Raw genomic sequence first — 22,823 nt, forward strand, 5'->3', positions numbered from 1 at the left:
TCTATGTGTAGGAAATAGGTACAAAGCTATACTTATTAGAATAAGATTTATTTACAGAGACAAATTAATCCTCCTTTGGCATGGCAAAGATTCAAGATGGTAGCCTCATAGGTCTGTTAATGAAAAATAGCAAGTTGGTGCCCATAAATGTGAAGGAAGCATGATGTGCATTGAATAGCACAGTTCCACCAACCAATGCACCCAAAGTGATAAGTAGGACAACATTTAAGATTCCAAATGTGCTATATGTGGTCCAACGTGGGCTTGTGACTCAGCAAGGAGGTGTTTAAAAAAATACGTTTTGGAAGGCTGCACCGGATCCACCCACCATTTAGTGCCAAACTTAATGGGATAGTGGTATGAGAATGTGACCTCGGTAGAGGTACAACTGGAAGAGATTGACAAGAGGGAAATGAAAAAAATAATTGTGCCATAATCATGATACAATTAAGTTTTTTAAGGACTATCATTTACTACCTAGAAATTGCTCCACGTATACCAAACAACTTGAGGATGATAGCGATATGGATTGAGATCATCAAGAGCAAATTTATTTTGTATGTAGAACCACACCTCCCATTCACCATTGTCCAATGGAAAGGCAAAACACATTATTTTTCAAGCATCACCTCAATCATATTGAAATCCTTGCACAAGATCCAAGTGGAGGGGGTCATTGAATCTGTAATACATTTCCAGAGAGTAGATTTTTCCACATCATCATTAGGAGCATAAACATTAGTGATCCCAAAAGAATGATTTTTTATTGACATGAGGATCCACACAAGCCATTGAGTAGGATCAGACCCATGATCAACCACCCAAGAATTCCACCGTGGTGCAAGAAGGGTAACAACCCCTCCACAACTAACCTCGTGTGTGAAAAAAAAACCCAGAATAGTTGGCTAAATAACCCAACACGTTGTAGAGAGCATGAAAGAAGAAATATTAATTTTATAAAGGCATAACACATTAATAACAAGATAATTTTGTTGAGTATCCTGCATGGAATACTTCCTAGCGAGGTTAGTGAGACTTCAAACATTCCATTAGAGAAAGAGAGGAGAATTAATTCCATAAGAAGTTTGAATCCATCTAAAAATTGAGCAATCCATTCCTTCTTCTTCTTCTTCTTTTTTTTTTCTTGGAGCAATCTCACCTTCCTTCACATGCCTAGAAGGGCTATGAGAAAGATACAAATGACGAGGTTGAGTGGAAAGCATCGAGGCTAGCTGAGGAGTTTGCACAATGGGTTGACAAATAAAAGCCTCAACAAAAATGACATCAATAATTTCTTTCCCCTTCTCCAAAGGGTTTGAAACTGGAGATGGAAACTTTGAAACATCAAATTCTTGGGGGCTATTGTTGGTAGTTGATGTCATTGATGATTTGGGGTTGTCATTGATGTCAACCCTTGGCTTGTGTGTTGATTTTATACCTAGTTTGAGATGTGATTCAAATTGTTGTTTGATCCTTGTTAGTGAAAGCATATGTTGTGCTGCTCTGTCCATTGGAGATTGTTGGTAGCTATTGTCATGATCGCTGACTAGATATGTGTGTAGAAGGTTTTCAGAGATTCAAGTTGAATGAGCAGAGATGTTCTTTGTGGATGTCGACCATTCTTGGTGTTGATGTCTACATCCAGTATGTTGTGATGATGTTGATGATACTATCATGATGATGTCACATTGAGATAAGGATTAGATGCATGGTGATGGATTCTAGATGGTCATGTGCATAATACAAGATTTTGTAGTATCTTCTTTATTTCTCTAACATAAGAAAGTAGTGTCCTTGTATTCGAAAGTTAATGAAGAATGAGATTTGTAGGAAGATATGTTGAATGCAGTCTAGAAGAGTGCTCCACATTCCTCTGCTTTTGCAAATATGATCTTGAAATATTAGATATAATGTTTATGCTCTATGGAAATCACACTCCCATCTTTTGAGGCCCTCATGTTGCAACTGATGTCTATAGTAATGGTAGAATGTTGGCAATGTGTTGATCGGTTAGGACTGGTCTAGAGAATGCTCCACATTTCTCCACATCGAGGCTCCTATTTTTGTAGCTTGGAGGGTATGATTATAACATATGTGCAGTGTCTCAATTCAGATTTCAAGTGATGAAGCTTTCTAGAAGTGTGTCTATTGATGATCTATCTCATGACTATGTTTCCTAGTATTCTGGTAATGAATATTCTATGTCAGTTTGGTTTTGACAGCTAATTTTTGATAGACAATGTGAAAGAAGTATATGAGATTTTTTTGAGGGTTCATGGAACTCCTCTACATGATCCACATGATGTTGGATGGTCTATTAGGTGATACATTTGGTTTGGTACTGTTGGTTTTTAGGGTAATTGGTAGCTATCTAGTTGATAGGGCTTGTTCTCCTACTTGTGATGCATCTTTGGGGGGTCTTTTCTAGAATTGGAAAATGTGTTGAGTTGTGTTTGGGTCCTACTATGGTTTGTGGGGATCCACATTGTGAAGATTTATTTGGAGAGAGTTTTTGGGTTAACTGGTTATGAGCTACATATTTTTCCTTCATGTTACCTTGTTATTGACCTTGGATGATGTGCACCAATGTGTGTGATGTTTGGGACTGCATTAGAAGATGTATTAAGATGATTATAGGTCCTCTCTATGTCTCGAATAGGACCACTTTCACAATAATTGTGTTATATGACTAACCTTGTGGGATGACTTCTTGTCCCTTGTTTTGGCTTACCTGATTGATGTCTTAAGATTGGGTGGATTATATATAAAAAAGATCAAGTCAATTGCAAAGAGTGTGGTGGTGAGTGGAATGCAAAAGATGTGAATGTGAAACAAAAAGTGTGTGCAGTGAAAGTATTGGAGTTGAATTGTATAATGTTTGCTTGAGGCAATGAGTCAAGAACAACTACATTTCAAGGAGATTGCTAGCTTTTTTGGCATTGAAGGCATATTCATTATAATTCAAATTTCATGTAACTTTCTCAGAGACAACGAGTCCCCTCAACAAGTCCTTTGTATCTTTCCTTGAGAAAGTGATCCCCATCTTGCAAGTCCTTTCTTGGGTAGTGAGCCCTTCAATGAACTGTAATATTATTTTTATAGTGTGAGTTAACTCTCATTATGGTTTTTCCCTTCTTGGATTTTCACATAAATATGGCATTCTCTTGTGTATATGTGTTCTTTGCTTATCTTTCTTTGTTGCTAATCAAATTAAAGTTTAAAGTTGAATTGAATAAAATTATAATTGTTGATATTTGTTCAAGACTGATTTACCCCCTCCTAGTCTTGGGGTGTTTCTAACACCTATTAGGTACATTACCAGATGAGGTGGATTTTCCTTTGAGCGTCATTATCATCCACTTCTCTTTAGTTTTAGACACCTTAGGACAGGTGCACAAAGGCTCAAAAATCTTGGGAAGGTTTTTTCATCCTTGGAGCAACTAGAGAGCAATCCTTAATTTTGTGCTCAGAAGATTAACAATGCAAGCACACATTAGGTAAATAAAGATAGAGACACACTGGCTATGGCAAAGACCTCCTATTTGAAAGTGAATCATGTTCTTGAGGTCATGAGAGAAATCAACTTCAACATAGATCTTTTTTTGGGGTCGAGCAAGATAAAAATGGCTCATTTCAACAAAAATAACATGCCCAAGGGAAGAAGCAATGACAAGAAGAAAATGCCAACAAGCCAAGGGAAGACCCAAAAATTCTGTCCAAATGGGAATGCAAACCTTCTTGTCATTAGAGATAGAGAAGTACTATGACCATGGTTGAAACTGTAGTGCCCCTCCCCAACTCATCCTTTTGAGAGGGTGTGATAAACACTTTTAGGTTTGTGCGTGTTCTGATATGTCCATCTCATATACTGATAGTCTCTTTGACATTAGTGGATTCATTATGATTTATATGGATGAAATTATGTCCCGAGCTAATATGATGATCAGACTTATGTGTAGTGATCTAGATGTACTCATTATTCATGTATAGATTATATTGCTTATGAGGATATGATGACATCTTATTATTGCTAACCCTACTTTATGGTTATAATGGACGAGATGATTCTTTGTTGATTGCGACTATCTTACTACTGTATTTGTGATAGAGACGATGTCATACCACTCATTATGAGCATGATACGACATTGCGATTCTCTCTCACTTGCCTGATCATTTATGATATATATAAATTATGGTATATGTTGCCTCGTGGTTATTGGTAGTTGCAAGATTTGCAGGTACTAGATATCGACTCCACCTGACCTTATAGGTCTGAGTGTGTCTTAATCCCAATGGAAAGTTGATTGGAGATGGCACGAGTTCCCTCTATACACTCTAGGCTTAAGTTGATACCCTTGTTAGTTAGTGTCTTGACTTGAGTCGTTGGTCTGTGTCATGCAGTATGTTGTTCAACCCTATGTCGGGTTGCCTTGTGAGTTTGTGATTATTTATTAATTAATAATTAATCGATTTATATAGTTTATTTAGTATTAAATTAAATTAATGGATGACATTAATATTTGATATTAATGTGTGAATTACTATTGTATACGGTGAAAATGGATAATGACAATAACAATATTGAAAGACTAAATGGATTCAACCACAAAAACCCTAGCCTAACAACAACAAAGATCCACCATAACATATGAAGATTACCTAAGACAATGCAAGTCAAATAAAATCACAAACATTATACCATCACATGTCCAATAGGGTTTGAATCTCCATTCTTCCCATCTCCATTGATCTTGCTTGATATATTTGCTCTCAGATTTTATGTGCACAAGAGCTCAACAAAGAACAGAATGTGGTTGCAAGTAGGATCGCATATGAAAAGCGTAGTGTAGTCAAGTAGTCAGGTAGTTAGGGTTTGATAATGAAGGAAGCATCTCCTTATATAGAAGACACAATATGAAATGGAGGAATAATATTGAGAGGTGTAAAAGGAGGTCGGCTATGATTAGAGGGTAGGTAGAGGATAGGTAGTGGAGGAATTAAGAGATGAATGACATGTGTCATGGGAAGAAAAGGTTAATGAATTAATTAAATAAATAAAGATTTATTTAATTAATAGAAGAAGTGGGATCAATTAAATAAATAAGATATTTATTTAATTTAGGAAAAAGGTAATTTAAATAAATAAATGTATTTATTTAAATGAGAAATAAGGCTAGAAGAGGATAAATGAATTAATTAAATAAATAAAGATTTATTTAATTAATAGAAGAATTAGGCTTAGATAATTAAATAAATAAACTATTTATTTAATTAGACATGACAATTTTAGGTGTCTACATTTTGCCCCTCTTTGAGACAATGCGGCTTGTCGCGTTGTTTCAAAGAAGATAAGATGAACTGATACAAAGTTGCCCCAAGATGAGAATGATATGCCCCCTTGAGAGATTGGATGAAGAATGTCTGAAAAGATCACAGGCAATCTCTCGATAAGAAAGAAAGGCTAGAATGGACTGACCGGATAAAGTGACAGAATCACGGGATAAAGAAGACTGACTCGGGAGACAAGGGCTAGGGTTAGGGCTAGGACAGTTTATAAGATAGACCACGAGGGAAAAACATCCTCATTTTCATCCACACATCCACGAGATCAGAGTGCAGAGCGAAATAGAGCAACAACAGTCAGCAGCGATGGCTTTGGTTCACAGATTCGATCGCGTTCGCTGATTCCAGAGGCCAGCAGAGGCAGGAGAGCCAGTAAGTACCACAAAACCTCTTTGTACTTTGTTGCATTTATTGTTGTCATTAATGCATGCTAGATAGGGTAATAAATGCACCTTAGGATAGGGTCCAAAAAATGTCAAAAATGTCTAGGCACGTCTGCGTTGGTGCCAGGCGCGTCTATGTTAGGAAAAGCGTCTGTGCAGAATGTGGTCACGTCTGTGTCATGCAGGCACATTTGTGAAATTCAAGCATGTTTGTGGAAGGTAGGTACGTCTGTGCAGAGCATAGGCACGTCTATGTTTTTTAGGTGCATCTGTGCAGAGCAGGCGTGTTTATGCAGTCTCAAAGTGCGTTTATGTCATGAAAGTGCGTTTGTGTCTTCAAGGTCAAATTAGCAGTTCTATGATGAACATACACTGTCGATTGGATAACCTGCTAAGAGGATACACTCAAGCAGGTCCTCCAGGGAAGACTAGGATAGGTCGAGGCACTTTGTGATGAACAGTGAGTACCAAGACATAGAGAGTACTTTGTGATGAACAGGGAGTACAAATATGAGCAGCACTTTGTGATGAACAGTGAGTGCAAAACACGTATTACTTTGTGATGAACAGTGAGTACCACTAGGATAAAAAGCAACACTTTGTGATGAACAGTGAGTGTCAGTAGGGTAGAGTATCATATGTATGTAGATAAAAAGTAGCATTTTGTGATGAACAGTGAATTCCACTATGACTGACATAATTGATTTGCGTGATTGCAGGAGTATTTGCCTATGCTAGAGTCATAGGAGAGATTCCCATCAACTTAGAGGTTGCGACCTGAGTTGACATTCGAGGACCAAGCTATGATTGAGGCTATGGGATTGAGACATATTCTATATGTGCCTGAGTTTTGGGTGAACATGGGTTTGCTGACTGCGCTAGCTGAGAGATGGCACTCAGAGACGTGCACGTTCCATTTGCCAATGGGGGAGATGACAGTCACCCTGGAGGATGTGTACAGAATCCTATGGATACCGATCGATGGGGAGCTGATTCCTTATGATTGAGACGGAGATAGGGATGCCTTGAGATGAGTGTTCCAGGATCCAGGACTGGAGATGAGGGTTGGACATGTGGCTTGGGATACTATGACACAGACATGATTAGCACTACTGGTGGTGCTGGGAGGAGTGATCAGTGGGTTCCTCTGTATCAGTTTTGTACCATTTTGTATGATGATGTAGACACCTTCAGGTGATTGTAGCCATATGATTTTGACATCATTGTATCATGACACTTATGATTATATATATGAGATGATCCATCCTTGTGGCAGCTATATGCATGTGTACCTATGTGATGAGATGTTTTTTATGTGATGCTTATGATATGGATGCAAATATGTACATGATGAAAAGCAATATTTTTGTTCTTTTATGTTTTTAATGTTATGCATATGTGAATGTGAATGTATGAAATGCAGATGGATATGATGATGCAATTAACTATTTACATGATGAGAATATAAAATGTGCTAATATGTGTTGTGTGCATGATGTGATGCAATTGAGATATCTATATGTATGTATGAAATTCTAACATGTGATAATGCAGGTGCAACTACATGAAATGTAATTGTTTTTGGTGTGTCATTATACTCAGTCATGTGATAGCAGGCTACGCAGACTTGAAAAGGATGATGGAAGTCAATCAAGAAAGGGGGATAAAAGATAGAAGATATGAAAGTGAAAGGGCTTCTTGTGCATTATCATCATTGATCTTTATTATGGCAAGTAGGTTATGACAATCGAGGCATATGTTCGACCCAAAAAGTCATTGTACCCGTTTGCATGGAGATAAGACAGTCACAAACAAGGAATGCCCTAGTTCATACTAGACTCACAGTGTCCTCATATCCTTGGACAAGTCATAGCATTACTAAGAGACAATCCACAGATAGCAAAGAAAAATAGGTGATGATACCCCATCCTCGCCTTTCTAGTCAAAGACATCTTGGAGATAAAATCTCTAGTCAAAGACATCCCAGAAAAGCTAAAAGACATGTCACTAGAAAGATAAAATCAATAGAAAACCAAGACTCGACACCAACATCCACTGTAGTCCTCAAGGTTAGTGTCTCTTGTCACTTGTATAAGTCTTATTTGATTGTGGTCACAATGTTTACTTTCACGAAAATGATAGATAGCACTGAACCATATGTTGTCTGAGTCTACTGAAAGATTTGATTTGTTGAAGTTCATTGTTGCTGTTGTGTCTCATCTGAAATTGACTGAATCCATCCAACCAATACTTTATTGTGGAGAAGATAGAATGTTATTGTGGATTGGTGATGAAAGTGTTGCTTTATTGCGGGTTGTGCACGAATAGACTGAAGAAAAGTGGAAGAAACTGTACTCCTCGAAACATGTGATGTTCTCAGTTCCACACCCATCACTAGACATAGGATTTGCCTTAGCCACAGATAGGATCTGATTTATTATGGATGGAAAGGGGTGAAAAGGGAGGTTTATTATGAATGGCTAACCAATCTTGGGTAGATCAATAACAAGCCATGATGGGAATGGGTAAGTTTATTATGAATGAATAGGCTGTGAGTGTGTGCAAAGTGAAGGATGAAATGGAATCCTGAAGGAGAGAGGAGCAATGTCTCTACGCATGGCGCCGATGACCCAGTTTTCACCATGGTACTTGCCCAGGGTGCCACCGAAGTGGTTTTCACCGTTGGATGAAATTATTTCTCTTCATTTTTTTATTTTTTTTAATTTTTTTTTGTGTTTTTTTGTTGTCACAAGGCGCCTGTTTGCCAGGTTTTCACCAAGTAATGATTTTTATGTTTTTATGATTTTTTTGTATTTTTGAAATTTTGAATTTTTTTTTGTATTTTTGCAATTAGGATACTTTGAAGAGCTATGTGTAAAACCTGCGAAGGTGCATGCTGTTGATAGGATCCTCTATAGGTTCACCCTCTGTGGTTGAGAGTTGATATGCACCAGATACATATGCTGTTGTGGTGATGTAAGGACCAAGCCAGTTTGGTTCGAACTTGCCATTCTTCTGTCTGTCTTGCTGATTTTTAGGATTTTCTCTAAGAACCAAATCACCTACCTCAAGTGTGTGAGGCTTTATCTTATGATTGTAGCTACATTGTTCCTTGATTGAATGATATGTTGCTCAAGTGATTGTCTTCCTTGATAAAGGAATTGAGATAGAATTACTAGCATATGGACTACACAGTCCCATATGCGTGTCACCTGAAGAATTTTGGGCATCCTTGATAACAAAGTCCTACGAGGAAGTTCCATTAAAGGTCCATGATGTATCGCCAGAAGGGAAAGGATGTGTAGAACAAGTGGATGAGTGATGAAGGCTTATGATTTTGAAAAGAAGTGAAAGTAGGATAGCATGATGGAGACTTAGGATCAACAAGTATGCTTTTTGACTTGAAATTTTAGAACTTTTGCCCCCAGTTATTTTGATATTAGGGGAGATCAACTCTTTCTCTTTTTGCTTCATAGGATTTTTATCCTTGACTTTGATTTTTGTGGAGTCCAGTAGCTTTTGATTTTGATTTGGACTAAAGGACTTTTCTTTAGTTTTTTCTTTTAGTTTTTTCTTTTCAATGCTTGATTTTTCATCCCCGATAATTAAGGGCTTTTGTAATTCTTGTTGATCCAAGTCTAGGACTGGAGTGGAAATGGAATGAGTGGATGATATGGTAAGGCTATGTGATTTTTCAAGAGGGCTGGCGATATGCTCAATAGATTCTTTGTTGGAACCACTCTTAGGACTATTGATATCAAGAGTTGCTTGCACCACTAGAGGAGATTTGCATCCAGACTTAGTAGCCACAACACTAGGTGCTTCGTACCCAATTCCTTGGCATTGCAAATTATTTGTAGATTGTTCCTGTCGACTGAATACCTTAGAAGATAGTGGGAGTTGATCAACATGAAAAATATACTCACCACATCCCATGTCTTTAATCTTGATTTTTTCTTTCAGCTCTGATTGTTTGGATGTAGAAGCTTTCAATGATTCTGGATCCACATATGCTGATGAAGGAATAGCTTCTCGATTGACTAGGATTGTTATTTTTGATCTAGGTCGCAAATTGTTGCAATATATGAATGGATTAGGGTCAGCTTTGACAGTCACTTCAACACCATTATGTGGGAACTTGATACATCGATGATATGTAGATGGGACTGCTCCCATCTCATGAATCCATGGACGTCCCAAGAGTATGTTGTATGTGAGATCTAGATCAAGGACTTGACAAACCACATCCTTTGTAACTAGTCCAACTCTGAGAGGTAAGGTGACTGTGCCCTTAGATGAACGCTCTTCATCATCATATGCCTTGATGGTAATTTTGTTTATATAATTCACAACTTTATCTGAATATCCCAATTGTTTAATAGTGCTCAATGTGCAAATATTTAGACCTGCTCCTCCATCTATTAGGACTCATTTTATTCGATGTTTGTGTAGGAAGGCTTCAATGTGTAAAGGTACATTATGTGGTTGACTTATGGAAGTGTCATCAACTTCTGTGAATGTAAGAGAGTGTGGAATGGAAAGGTATCCCACCATGGCTTGAAATTGGTCCATGTTCAGATCAGTAGGAATGACAATATCTCTCAAGATTTTGTCAAGAATAGCTTTATGTGCGGGGGATATGTGTAAAAGCTCAAGGATGGAAATAAGCGCGGGTATTTTTCCTAACTGTTCTACAAGGTCATACTCAGGCTTGGTTGATGAAGAAGCAATTTTTTTAGCTGGAGCACCTTGCAAAGTGAATTTACCTCGATGGGTTGTAACATGACATTCAGAGGTAGGTTCAGAAGAAGATCCAACACCTTTCAAAACAATCTTGGGTCTCTGGGTAGAATTATCAGGGGTTTTGTCCTTGATGATAATGGTAGAGACATAATTGTCCATTGAAACGTGATTGATGGTTGAATCATAGTTATAAGATGCTCTGGTATAGTTGGTTTGGTCATCTGTGGCTTTAGCTTTTCCCTTGTCATGCTTTGGGAATGGTTCCTTAAACATTTCATGTTCTTGATTGGATGAGTGTCCTTCAATCTCAATGTCACCTCTATCAATGAGATCTTGTATGATGTTCTTCAGTTGATGACAATTTCCTGTCTTATGACCCTTGCTCTTATGAAATTCACAATATTCATCATCATTCCACCAATTTGGTTTGACCTTTGGCTCATATGGAGGAAAATCTGGAATTGTGATTACCTTGTTTGCCACTAGCTTTTTGAAAACTGACTCAAGTGGTTCTCCCAATGGAGTGTACTTCCTCCGTGATTTGGAAGTTGTTTGAGTATTTACTTGATTGTTTGTAGAACTTGATCCCCAAAAAATAAATTTGGGTTGCACTATATTGGCATCAACAACACTATCATTGACTGTGTTCTTGTTTTTATTCCAAAATCTTGGCTTATTTTTTCCTTTAAAGTCATCTTTGTTTTCCTTGAATATCTTAATGACTCCTTGTTCAATTAGGACCTTTTCTGTCGCTAAGCCTTTTTCAATGACATCCTTGAAGGTGGACAAACAAGCTTTTCTCAAGTCATAACCAATGTCTTTGTTAACATTTTGGGTGAACATCTCTACCATTTGTTTTTGTGGAATTTCACAAGAACATCTGCTGGCTAGATTTCTCCATCTTTGTAAAAATGATGCAAAAGACTCTCCCTCTTTTTGCTTGGTGTTGCACAAGGTAGTGACTGATATGTCTGTCTCTATGTTGTATGAGAAATGTTGGATAAATGCCTCTGCTAAGTCACCCCAAGAATTAATTCTAGGTGGAAGTTGGGAGAACCATTCCATAGCTTGATCACCTAAGCTTTGTGGGAATAGTCTCATCAAATATATCTCTTCTGAAGCTACCTCAATGCAAGCTATAAAAAACTATCTTATGTGTGCCTTAGGATCCCCTTTGCCTCTGTACTTATCAAATTTAGGTGTCACAAAGTGTGTAGGAAAAGGAGGCATTGGAATGCTCTTGTCAAATGGATAAGGACATATGCCTCTCATTGTGTATGTTGGCTTTGGTGTATTTATGTCCTCCATTTTCTTTTGTAAGTCTCTGATTTGTTGCTCCAAATTGTTCTTAGGTGGAGATCGACTCCTTAGACCATACCCCATGCTTGAGGCACCAATTGGAGGAGGAGCATGCTACATATATGGATGATATTGATCATACACATGTTCATATGGAGGAGGTCTATAATGATGCTACGTATATGGACCACTTGGTATAGAGTCATGTTGTGGAACGAAATAGCTGCTTTGTCCATGTATACCATACTCTACAGGCATGTCATGTTCTAATGTGTTGCCCCCAAATTTGATACAGGGTTTCCTTGTGTCCAAATTTTGAGCATGCCTTTGAATATCCAATTGCTTTGGTGGTTGATCCTTAGCATTGATATGTGATTGAACATATTGTTCTACATAAGACTTCCACAATGGTCTGCGAAGGTGAGTATCATATGCTTGACCATGTGTGTATGGGACCTCTAGTTTTTGAAACAAAGATGATGGTGATTGAGGCACAAGATGTGGTCCTCTATTGCCTCCACTATTAGGCCTCCTTTGATCCATGTGTTGGAGTGAGATTGTTGCAAAGGTCTATGTTCCATTATTTGAGACATGTCAAAATCATGAGGTATCTTAGCTCCTCTTTGTGCCATCACTTGTAGGAAGTATTGTCTATCCCTCCTCATTATTTCCTCCACTAATCAATTAAAATGAGGATTCATAATGGTGTCTTCCACTTCTGCTGAATGTATAGAAAAGTTGTCCATATTGTCATTTTGTGTATCATTGTTATTTGTAGTGTCCATGTTCTCAATATTTGGAATGTTTCTATAGGCATCTATGTCAGGTAATGTAGTATGATCAGAATTGAAAAAGATATCATTGTCATACTCATAGGAACTCATGTTTGCGAACTCTTGAGCCTCTTTAGCTTCTCTCCTAGATTTTTGGGAACGGGTTTCAACCATGAACTAGGTATTGACCAAGATGTGTGAACCTAGATGAAAATGGAAAAGAGTATGGAAGACCAAGAGTTGGATGGAATGTAAATGAATCTGAGGTGTACTTGCAATGTCCAAAGTGTAAGACCAAGTATGTATGTAGTAGAGTAGGTGTGGCTTCCAAAGAGATGATAGTTTCTCTTGATGAGGTAAGTTGACCTTGACTCTAAGTAAGACCAAATGAGACCCAAAGGTGATAGACCTTGATGAGGGACCACTTAGCAAAATGTTGTTGTATGTAGTGTGTTGACAAAGCAAGATGAGGACAAGCAAGTGACGTTTTGACTCAAGTTTAGACAAATGTGAATGTAATGTAAGGTGTAAAGCAATGATGGACTTTGTGAGACCTAAAGATAGGTTGAATGCTTGATGAAACCCTGGAGAAATAACCTAGAAAGCTCAAGAATTCCAAAACTGACTATGTTTGTTTGCTGGACTGTAAAAGTTTTTCAATTCTGAACATAGATGCACCTGTATACTATACAAATGCGATTTCCTGATGCAGACATGGTTCTGTTTAACACAGATGTGTTTCTGAGATTTTGTTAATGTAATGTTGATTCTGGGAACATAAACGTGTTTCTGCCCTTCACAAACGCGATTATAAGACACATACGCTATTATGTTAGACACAAACGCATTTCTACAAAATTTGTACAATTTTTTCCAATTTGTGAAGATGTTTTGTTGTGACCAAATCTGAATATTTGACTATTTTTCGTGACAAGAGGACAAAGTGTTGATGAGGACTCAATATTTGCAAGTGTTTAGACTCAAAAATGACTAAAAGAAAAGTGTGTTGTTTGATGTAAAATTGTTTTGCATACACTTGAAGACACAAAAGACACAATGTTTTGCTGTTTGGCCTTGAATGTTTAAAATAAGTCAAGCACAATTCTCATGGCTAGCCAAGACAATAGTTGTTGATCCCACATGGGGTTTTACCCCCGAGGCTACGCTATTCAGAGTGGATACTTAGATGCTTGACCTCACTGGCTCCACCCTCGGCACTCACTTCTCGGGTCATCCAAGCATCAGCCCCCATGAAAACTCCCCGTGGTGAACTTTGTATCTCTACTAAGAACCGTATGTGTGTGGGCCGCTACTAGAGGTCCGACCTCCTGCCCCAACAACTAGAAGGATTTGGGCTTCTAAAACAAAAAGGTGCTAGTAAGGGCATCCGCTCATGTGGCCATACAAGTGGCACTTTCAGCTCTGTAAATACAGAAGGCTCCCAACTGGTAGGGGTTACACCCTACAAATGATCAAATAAATTTGATCAAACGGGTTTATGGGGAGACATAGTGTCGGTATGAACTAATCAGCACACGTTATCCATAGTTTTCACTATGAATACAGTTGTTTATAGTGGTTCTGAAGAGGTGGGTTTTCCTCGCTACCACTTGGGTCGTTCTCTTCTCACTAGTAGTCCTAGTGACCACATGGGAAGACAGGCCCTCTAAAGATTAAACAAAAAGAGCCTATTGCTCAAGACACAAAAAACAATGGTTCAATTTTAGTGCACCAATTCAAGTGTTTGCTAATCTATGGAAAAAACAAGGCACACAATAAAAATCCAAAAACCCTTGCCAAGGACTTGCAACAAATATTTATTAGTAGTTTGGATTGTTTCAAATGATCACCCCTTCCTGCAAGCACACAAGTTAGGTAAATTTTAGATCCAAAAGACTTTGTGAAAATAGGGGCCTTCAACAAAATGATTTTGCTTTCAAGACAAGCTGCACCAATTTCGTTAGCTAGATCTGAAGATGTTAGCTCAAAATAAACTAGATCTGAAACATTAAATGCAAGACCAAATGGCGAAAAATGAAAACCTAAAAAAAAAAATTTTTTTTTTTTTTTTTTTTGAAAAACACAGACGCGATTCCACAACACAGACGCGTTTCTGCAAAAAAAAAATGCAAAACAGAAAATCCTGCAGAGCACAGACGCGATTTTACCTTACATAGACGCAATTCCACAACACAGATGCGTTTTAACACCTCATTGATGCGTTTCTGCAAAAAAAATGTAAAACAGAAAATCCTGCAGAGCACAGACACGATTAAAATGATCACAGATGTGACTAGATTGCACAGACGTGCTTATAATGAAAATACTGCCAGGAACACAGGCGCGGTTCAAAGGTTCATAGATGCAATTCAGGAACACAAACGTGATCCTGCAATCTGCAAAAAAAAGGTGAAATAATGTCGAAGACGCAGACGCGATTCCAGATGTCACAGATGCGACAGAAAATCAAAAACGCGATCCGAAAGTGCGCAGACGCAAAAATATCACAATGTCATCAGAAATGTTATATCTGCAACTTCAAAAACACAAAATCTGCAACAAAGGATGTTAAATGCAAAAGGGACAAGAGTCCCACCGGACGTGCCAAAATGTTTACAGTGAAAAAGGATAACAACAATAACAATATTGAAAGACTAAATGGATTCAACCACAAAAACCCTAGCCTAACAACAACAAAGATCTACCATAACATATGAAGATTACCTAAGACATTGCAAGTCAAATAAAATCACAAAGATTATACCATCACATGTCCAATAGGGTTTGAATCTCCATTCTTCCTATCTCCATTGATCTTGCTTGATATATTTGCTCTCAGATTTTATGTGCACAAGAGCTCAACAAAGAACGGAATGTGGTTGCAAGTAGGATCGCATATGAAAAGCGTAGTGTAGTCAAGTAGTCAGGTAGTTAGGGTTTGATAATGAAGGAAGCATCTCCTTATATACAAGACACAATATGAAATGGAGGAATAAGATTGAGAGGTGTAAAAGGAGGCCGACTATGATTAGAGGGTAGGTAGAGGAAATAATAAAATAATAAGAGGGATAGGTAGTGGAGGAATTAAGAGATGAATGACATGTGTCATGGGTAGAGAAGGTTAATGAATTAATTAAATAAATAAAGATTTATTTAATTAATAGAAGAAGTGGGATCAATTAAATAAATAAGATATTTATTTAATTTAGGAAAAGGGTAATTTAAATAAATAAATGTATTTATTTAAATGAGAAATAAGGCTAGAAGAGGATAAATGAATTAATTAAATAAATAAAGATTTATTTAATTAATAGAAGAATTAGGCTTAGATAATTAAATAAATAAACTATTTATTTAATTAGACATGACAATTTTAGGTGTCTACAACTATTATTAGAGATTTATTATTTATTGGGGTTTATTTCATGAATTTGTATTTAATTGATGATTTTATATTATTATTATTTTATGGTCTAATGTTTAATTGAATATTTATTATTTGAGCTTTTGATTTATTGGATTATTATTTATTTATTGTTTAATTACTGGTTGAGTGAGTGTTTAGGTGGAGATTTGGGGTTTTGGTCTGCAACTTGGACGCGATCACCAACTTGTCCTTGTTGCAGGCTCTCTGTACTTTGCAGGGACTCCCTGGCACTGCTGGGTGGCCCGTGCATTCATTGCTCTTATTTCATCTACCTGGAGGTCTTAATACCCTATTAATACTTCTTAATGGACCAAAGCAAATCAGTTGCTAATGACGCCCATAAGGAGAATTCCATTCGACAACCTGTGAGCGGTGGAGTGAAGCGGTCTTTCAGCGAAGCCATGAAGGACTCGTGTGTTGCCCTGTTAGAAGGTGCTCATTTCATCGCCGAAGATAGACAACATGCTCCGCCCAATTCCAACAAAGAAGAAGGTGAGGTTTTGTTTACTAAGCATATCCTCATTAAACCTAATTCATCTATGTCAACCGTTATTTCAAATGAAGTTTCTAGGCTTAAAGAATCTGCCATATTTCTTGCGGTATTAGATGTTGATAATTTACCTTCTAGGTTTTTCATGAATAAGTGGCTGCAAGATATTTGGGGTAAAAAGATTAGTTTGCAATACTCTTTTTGTCGTATGATACAAAAAGGTCTCTTTCTTATTTTCTTTAATGACCCTACTAGTCAACAGAAGGCCATTGAAAAACACTTCTGGAATATTGGAAATTCATGCTTTAGGGTTATTAAATGGTCGATTGACTCATGCTCTAAAGAAATCATGGCCTTATCTGGCCCCAAATGGATTCACCTGGGTAATGTCCCTCTGTTTCTTTGGAACTACATCCCCCATATCCTCGAACCGGTTGGGAAAGTCTTGAAAGTTGACTCCTCTCCCGCCCTACTCCCGCACATGAATGCCAGATTCTTGATAGCCTTTAATATTGGCGCCTCCTTCCCTTATGAGATTGAGATCAATATTGAGAACCACCCTTTCTTCTACCCTATCAAATACCTTGGGGAAATTAATGCCTGCTATGTTTGCAAGTGAAGTGGGCACTTCAAGAAAGATTGCCCTATTTTGGCTAAGCGGGCTCCTCGCCCTCATTCCTTTGCTCATCATGGCCTTGCTCAGAATAAAATAGCCGTATCTTCTAGTGACCATGGGAACCTTGCTCCGCACCCACCTCCTCCCCCCCCTCCTCCCCCCCACCTCCCCCACCTCCAAACATTCCCTCTTCTATCCCTATTGTGGAGAGTATTAATTTATATCAGCAAGCATTGAGAAATGCTACTTTGGCCCAAGAGGTGCCTTCAAACTCCGAAGCCTCTCTAGACACTAGTGACCATCATAGTAATGGGCCGTGCACAAAAAATGCGCAACAACTAGTTCTTGAACAGTTGAAATCTACTGCAGATGCTAGAAATCAATTAAAAGCTCTACTTGACAAACAAAAAAAAGAAATTGACTATGAAGCTAATGTGACTAGAATGAATGTGCAAACCCTTCTATCATGTCTAGATGATGAGGTCAATGGAGACACCACTCTGTCTTCCAGTGAGGGATTTGATGGTAACTACATGGTTAAATCTTCTGTCCCTAGTATGACCTTGGAGAGCCCCGCTGGGTTGAACTCTCCCTCTGTTTTGGCCAATAGTGCTTCGCCTTCTGGTGGTACCATACTTCGAACTATCAAAGCTCCTTAGGAAACTCTTGACATTAACGATGGCCCCCATAGTGAGGGGGACTCCCCTAGATCAGCTCCTTGTGTTCCTAATAGGGATGAGAATTTTAATTATGTTGTTCCCACCTGGTCCCTCAATGAAGGGCAGATTGATGTGTCCATTGTGGCAGGGGAAAATCAAATTACTCTGTCCTACACTAATTTTGGGACCCCCAATGCCTCTTTCACCCCTGGTCTGGGTATCACCTCTGAGGAGCCCAAGAGTAAGAAATTTCGCAAAAAGAGATCTCCTAGAGTTTCTAATAACAAGAAAGACTCACTAGGCCCAGATCAAATCTCTGAAGCAAGGAAGAAAAGGGGTAGACCCTGAAATACTGTGGCATTTGATGCAAATAATCTGACTAATACTAGAAGCTGGCCCAAATGCTTTGTGGGGTTTAAGACCCCATAGGAACGCATGGTCCAATCTTAATATTGCCTCATGAAGGTTATTTCTTGGAATGTTAGGGGCCTTGAGGCTCTAGATAGGAAATATGTGGTTAAAAGATTCCTCAACTACAATAAAGATGTTGACTGTCTCCTCCTACAAGAGGTTAAGGCCATTGTGTTTAACCTGGAAATTGGACTTAAATGTATATGGAGGGATGCTGTCTCTTTCAATACTAGCCATACCAAAGGTAAAGGGGGCATTGCCATCCTCCTAGGTTGTAAATGGGTCAAATATATGGTCAAATGGGGTCAATCCCCTTGTGCTCATTCTCTTTGGATTGTTCTTCATTACAATGAAAAAACATTTGGGATTTGCTCAGTATATGCTCCCAATGACTGCAGGGAACGAGCCAACCTTTGGGAATGGATGACCACACTTAAGGAGATCCCCTAGCTATTGGGAGGTGACTTCAACATGGTGGAAAGATCTCAAGATAAATGTGGAGGAAACTGGTTTGAATGGAAAGGATTCGAAAGAATGCACTGGGAAAGAATGGTGAACAAACTTAAACTTGTTGACCCGATTGCAGGTAGGAAGGGGGAAATCAAATCAATATGGTATACATGGTGTAATTACCAGCAGCTTCCAAAAGGATCTACTGCAGGTTGGACAAATTTTACTTTAAAGAGAGGTGTTTGGGATCTAGAAGGACAATAATGGAGATAAATATTTAGTTACCCCATACACTCTTTCAGATCACCACCCTATAATGATATCTAATGACCCCTTAGATCAAGCTGTATAGGATATCATCAGATCCCCCTCTTTTATCCTGAACACCCATTTACTCAAGGATGAGGATGTTTGTTGTGCCTTCTTTGCCATCAGAAACTTCAACAAAATATGCAACGACCACCTGTCTTGTACTGAGAAATGGAATCTGACTATGCAGTCTTGGACCGTTCTATGCCAAATAGTGGGCAGGAAGAGAGCTAAGGATTTCAGGAGAGGTGAGTGCTCACTACATAACTCATTATATTGTGCTGAAGAGGAACTACAGAAAGACCCCTCCTCTCCCAAACTTACCCACAATTTGATCTCAGCCAAAGCTGAATTAAGGAAGCTGCAAAATGAAAAGATTAAGGGGTTTAAGGCTAGAGCCAAACTTAACTGGCTTCAAGATGGAGATAGGGGGTCCAAATATTTCTTCCATAAGATTAAGGTTAAAGAAGGTAAAGAGAGAATCCCCAACATCAGAGTCAATGATTCCCTTATCACTGAACCCCATGCTATCCTTGAGGGTTTCTCACAGTACTATCAGAGCCTTTTCACCTCAGAAGATGGAGGAGAGAAACAATGTGTTGCCAAAGAGCTTATCAGGGGCCTTGTTCCTAGAAAAGTATCAGAGGAGGACTACAAGAAACTGTGTGGGGGAAAAAGCAAGACTAGGTTATCATGCCCTAACCCTACCTTTTGTCACACATTACGGAATACGAAAGAGCCTAGAGGTATCACACAATTGGCTACTTCTTTTTGTGAAAGAGAGAGCCACGGGCTACCTATTAGGGTTTCTATTCCCTTGTTGAAATTGTAAGATCAAGTAATGCAAGTTCAAACCCTAATCCCAAAATGCAAGTATAAACTAATAACAAGATTGCAGAATTGAGATTAATCAATGAACAGCTGTAAATACAAGGATGGAATAAGAATGCAGATGTGTACCCGGAGTCAAAATCAGACTGAAAATGTGCGGGATGGGGGAGCGGGTGCCACTGTCCTGAAAACTGCACCAGAAACTGTCGTTCTGCACTCTGAAACACTGTCGGAAAGCTATCTGAAAGGAGGACCAGGGCACCCAACGCCTCTGTCCCAGGGACCAGGGCACCTAGCGCCCCTGTCCTGGCAGGACCAGGGCGCCCAACGCCCCTGTCCCAGTCTTCTGCTCTGCAATTTGATACAGAGTGCTGTCTCGACCTATTCTCTCCGGATCTGTATCCTGCGGCGTCGTCCGAGCCCCGAAACCTGCACTTATATCTGAAAAAGGGTGTATGGGTGGCTATATAGGGTTTTGCCTTAGTCAAACCCCCGCTTCGGTGATTTCCACCTCAATGAATAGCCAAGTTGTTTTGTAAAATGTATTGTGTGTGCAGACCTAGTGTGTGTGCAAGGTCCTAAAATGCAAGAAAGCAAACTAGAGCAACCTAGAAAGTAAACCCTAATTGCTTGTAAATGATAATGTAAATGCTCTAAATCAAGATGCAAAGTGATCTAAAGCATGAATGAAGGATATATTGAAGCTTTATGCAAAGACATGAAAACAACATGAAATCATACCCAACCCTCAAGGGAGAGGTACAAGCCAATCTTCAGTCGGTAATCTCCTATTGTTCTTCAATGTCTTCCAAGCCCTAAATGGATGAATGGAATTGATAAATGCTTGGTAGAGGGATGTTGTAAGATGTTGAAGTCTTCAAAGATCTGCTCTTTCACTACATATGAGGTTCCTGAAAACAAAATTCGGATCCTTTCAAATGAAGAAAGAGAGCTCTTATGTATGAAACCCTAGGTTGCAATTTCGTCTTTTGGCCGACCTAGAGATTGAATATCCCGCCAATTTCTTGGGGTTAAGCTTTATTTTATGATTGGATCACGCTCCTAAAATTTCAGGAAAAATGTCTGGGACCGTGTGCACTCCGGGCACCACGGTCCCGACAACTTTTCACCAAATTTTCAAGGCCGTCAGATATGATGATTTTAGAGAGAATCCCGAAGTTACAGGTGATTTCAAGATGTTTTGACCCCCGAAATGAAGCCCCCAAGCTCAGAATAGGGCCTAATTAGGGTTTTTGATTAAGTGATGTATTGGAGGAATAAAATGAAAGGGGCACGCTTTAATGAAAGGGCCCAACTTTGTGATGTGGAAGATGATGAAATAGAACCTTTAGACCTAATTAATTTGATTAATTAAGTGCTAAAGGGGAAATGCAATGCAAAATGCAACTGCGCCAAGGCGGGTGCTAAACTAGGTGTTAAATTGTACTGCTTTAGCAAGTGCGTACAATTTATGACGTTACAGAAACTAAGCTTGCCAATTTATAGAGAGGAGGTTGAATATGCTATTGCTTCACTGGGTAATGATAAATCCCCAGGACCAGATGGCTTTCCTGCTGAATTTAATAAAAAGATCTCAAAATGGATTTCAGAGGACCTGCTCAGCTTGTATGTGGAAGCCATAGCCAAAGGTACTCTTGGGAAAGACATTAATCAAGGGCTCATAAAACTCTTACCCAAAGAGGGTGACAAATCCTTGATTAAAAATTGGCAACCTATTACACTGCTAAATGTATCCTATAAGGTCCTTGCTAAGGTTGTGGCTGTCAGGCTTGAAGCCATCCTCCCCAAAATTATTAACCCCACACAAACAAGCTTCATCAAGGGGAGATATATCTTAGACAATATCATCACTTGTTGGGAGGCCCTTCACTGGGCCAAGGATTCTGGACAACATGCTGGAATGCTACTCATTGATTTTAAAAAGGCTTATGACAGGATTGAGTGGGTATTTATAAATCAAATGTTAACCAGTCTTGGTTTCCCTCCCCTCCTTTGCAGAATGGTCAATACGTTACTATCTGAGGCTAATGTTACTGTGGAGGTAAATGGAATGAGATCCAACAATATTACCCTGTCTAGATCCATCAGGCAGGGGTATCCACTTGCCCCTGCATTATATGTGATTGTTGCAGATGCTCTATATTATGTCCTCAAAGATCAAACCTGCTCACCCAGGGTTCAGGGCATTTCTCTTCCAAGTAATGAGGAGATCTTGAATGTACAATTTGCTGACGACACTGCCATTCTTTTGAAACTAAAAGAGACTAACCTTGCTGCTCTCATTGATAATATTGATATTTTCTATCAGGCCTCAGGTAGTAAAATAGCCCTTCACAAATCTTGTCTATTGGTTTGGGAATGTGACTTTCCTTGCTGGCTTCCTAGATTCAGTTTGAAATGGGAAGGACCCAATACTATTATTCGTTATCTGGGTATTCCATTCTCAGTTGAACCCAATCTCAAGGAGATGTGGGAATGGGTTAGAGGGAAGATTGAAAAGAAATTTACCAAGTGGAATAGCAATTACTTATCTTTGGCAAGGAGGTTCCAAGTCTGCCAGAAAGTCTTATCCTCCTACAATATCTATTTCTCTTCCTGTTGGCTCTTCTCTAATTATCAATACAATCACATTCAGAAGTTGATTAGGAACTTCCTATGGTCAGATGACAGAGGTAACAAGAAGAGACATGATGTAAAGTGGGAGTGGTGCACAATGAGTAAAATGAGAGGTGGCATGGGGTTGAAGGACCTCAAACTTCATGGTGTTGCTCTTGCTATCAAGTGGATAACTAAATCCCTATCTAGGGATGAACCTTGGAAACTTCTGATTAAGAATAATATCACAAAGGCGGTCCCTAAACATGCAAGGAAATGGAAAAACCTACCTCTTGGGGACTTACTAGCTGGGCAATTTGAAGTTAGTACAACTGGGTCTGTTGTTTTTAAATCTATATGGAAAGCATGGGGCCTTGTAACATAATTTCTCAGAGATAATGGACTCAGAGACTCTAATGACAGATTTTTTGGGAACAGATCAATATGGTGGAATCTATATTATAACAATAA

This window comes from Cryptomeria japonica, chromosome 8 (assembly GCF_030272615.1).
Source record: "Cryptomeria japonica chromosome 8, Sugi_1.0, whole genome shotgun sequence".
NCBI lineage: Eukaryota > Viridiplantae > Streptophyta > Pinopsida > Cupressales > Cupressaceae > Cryptomeria > Cryptomeria japonica.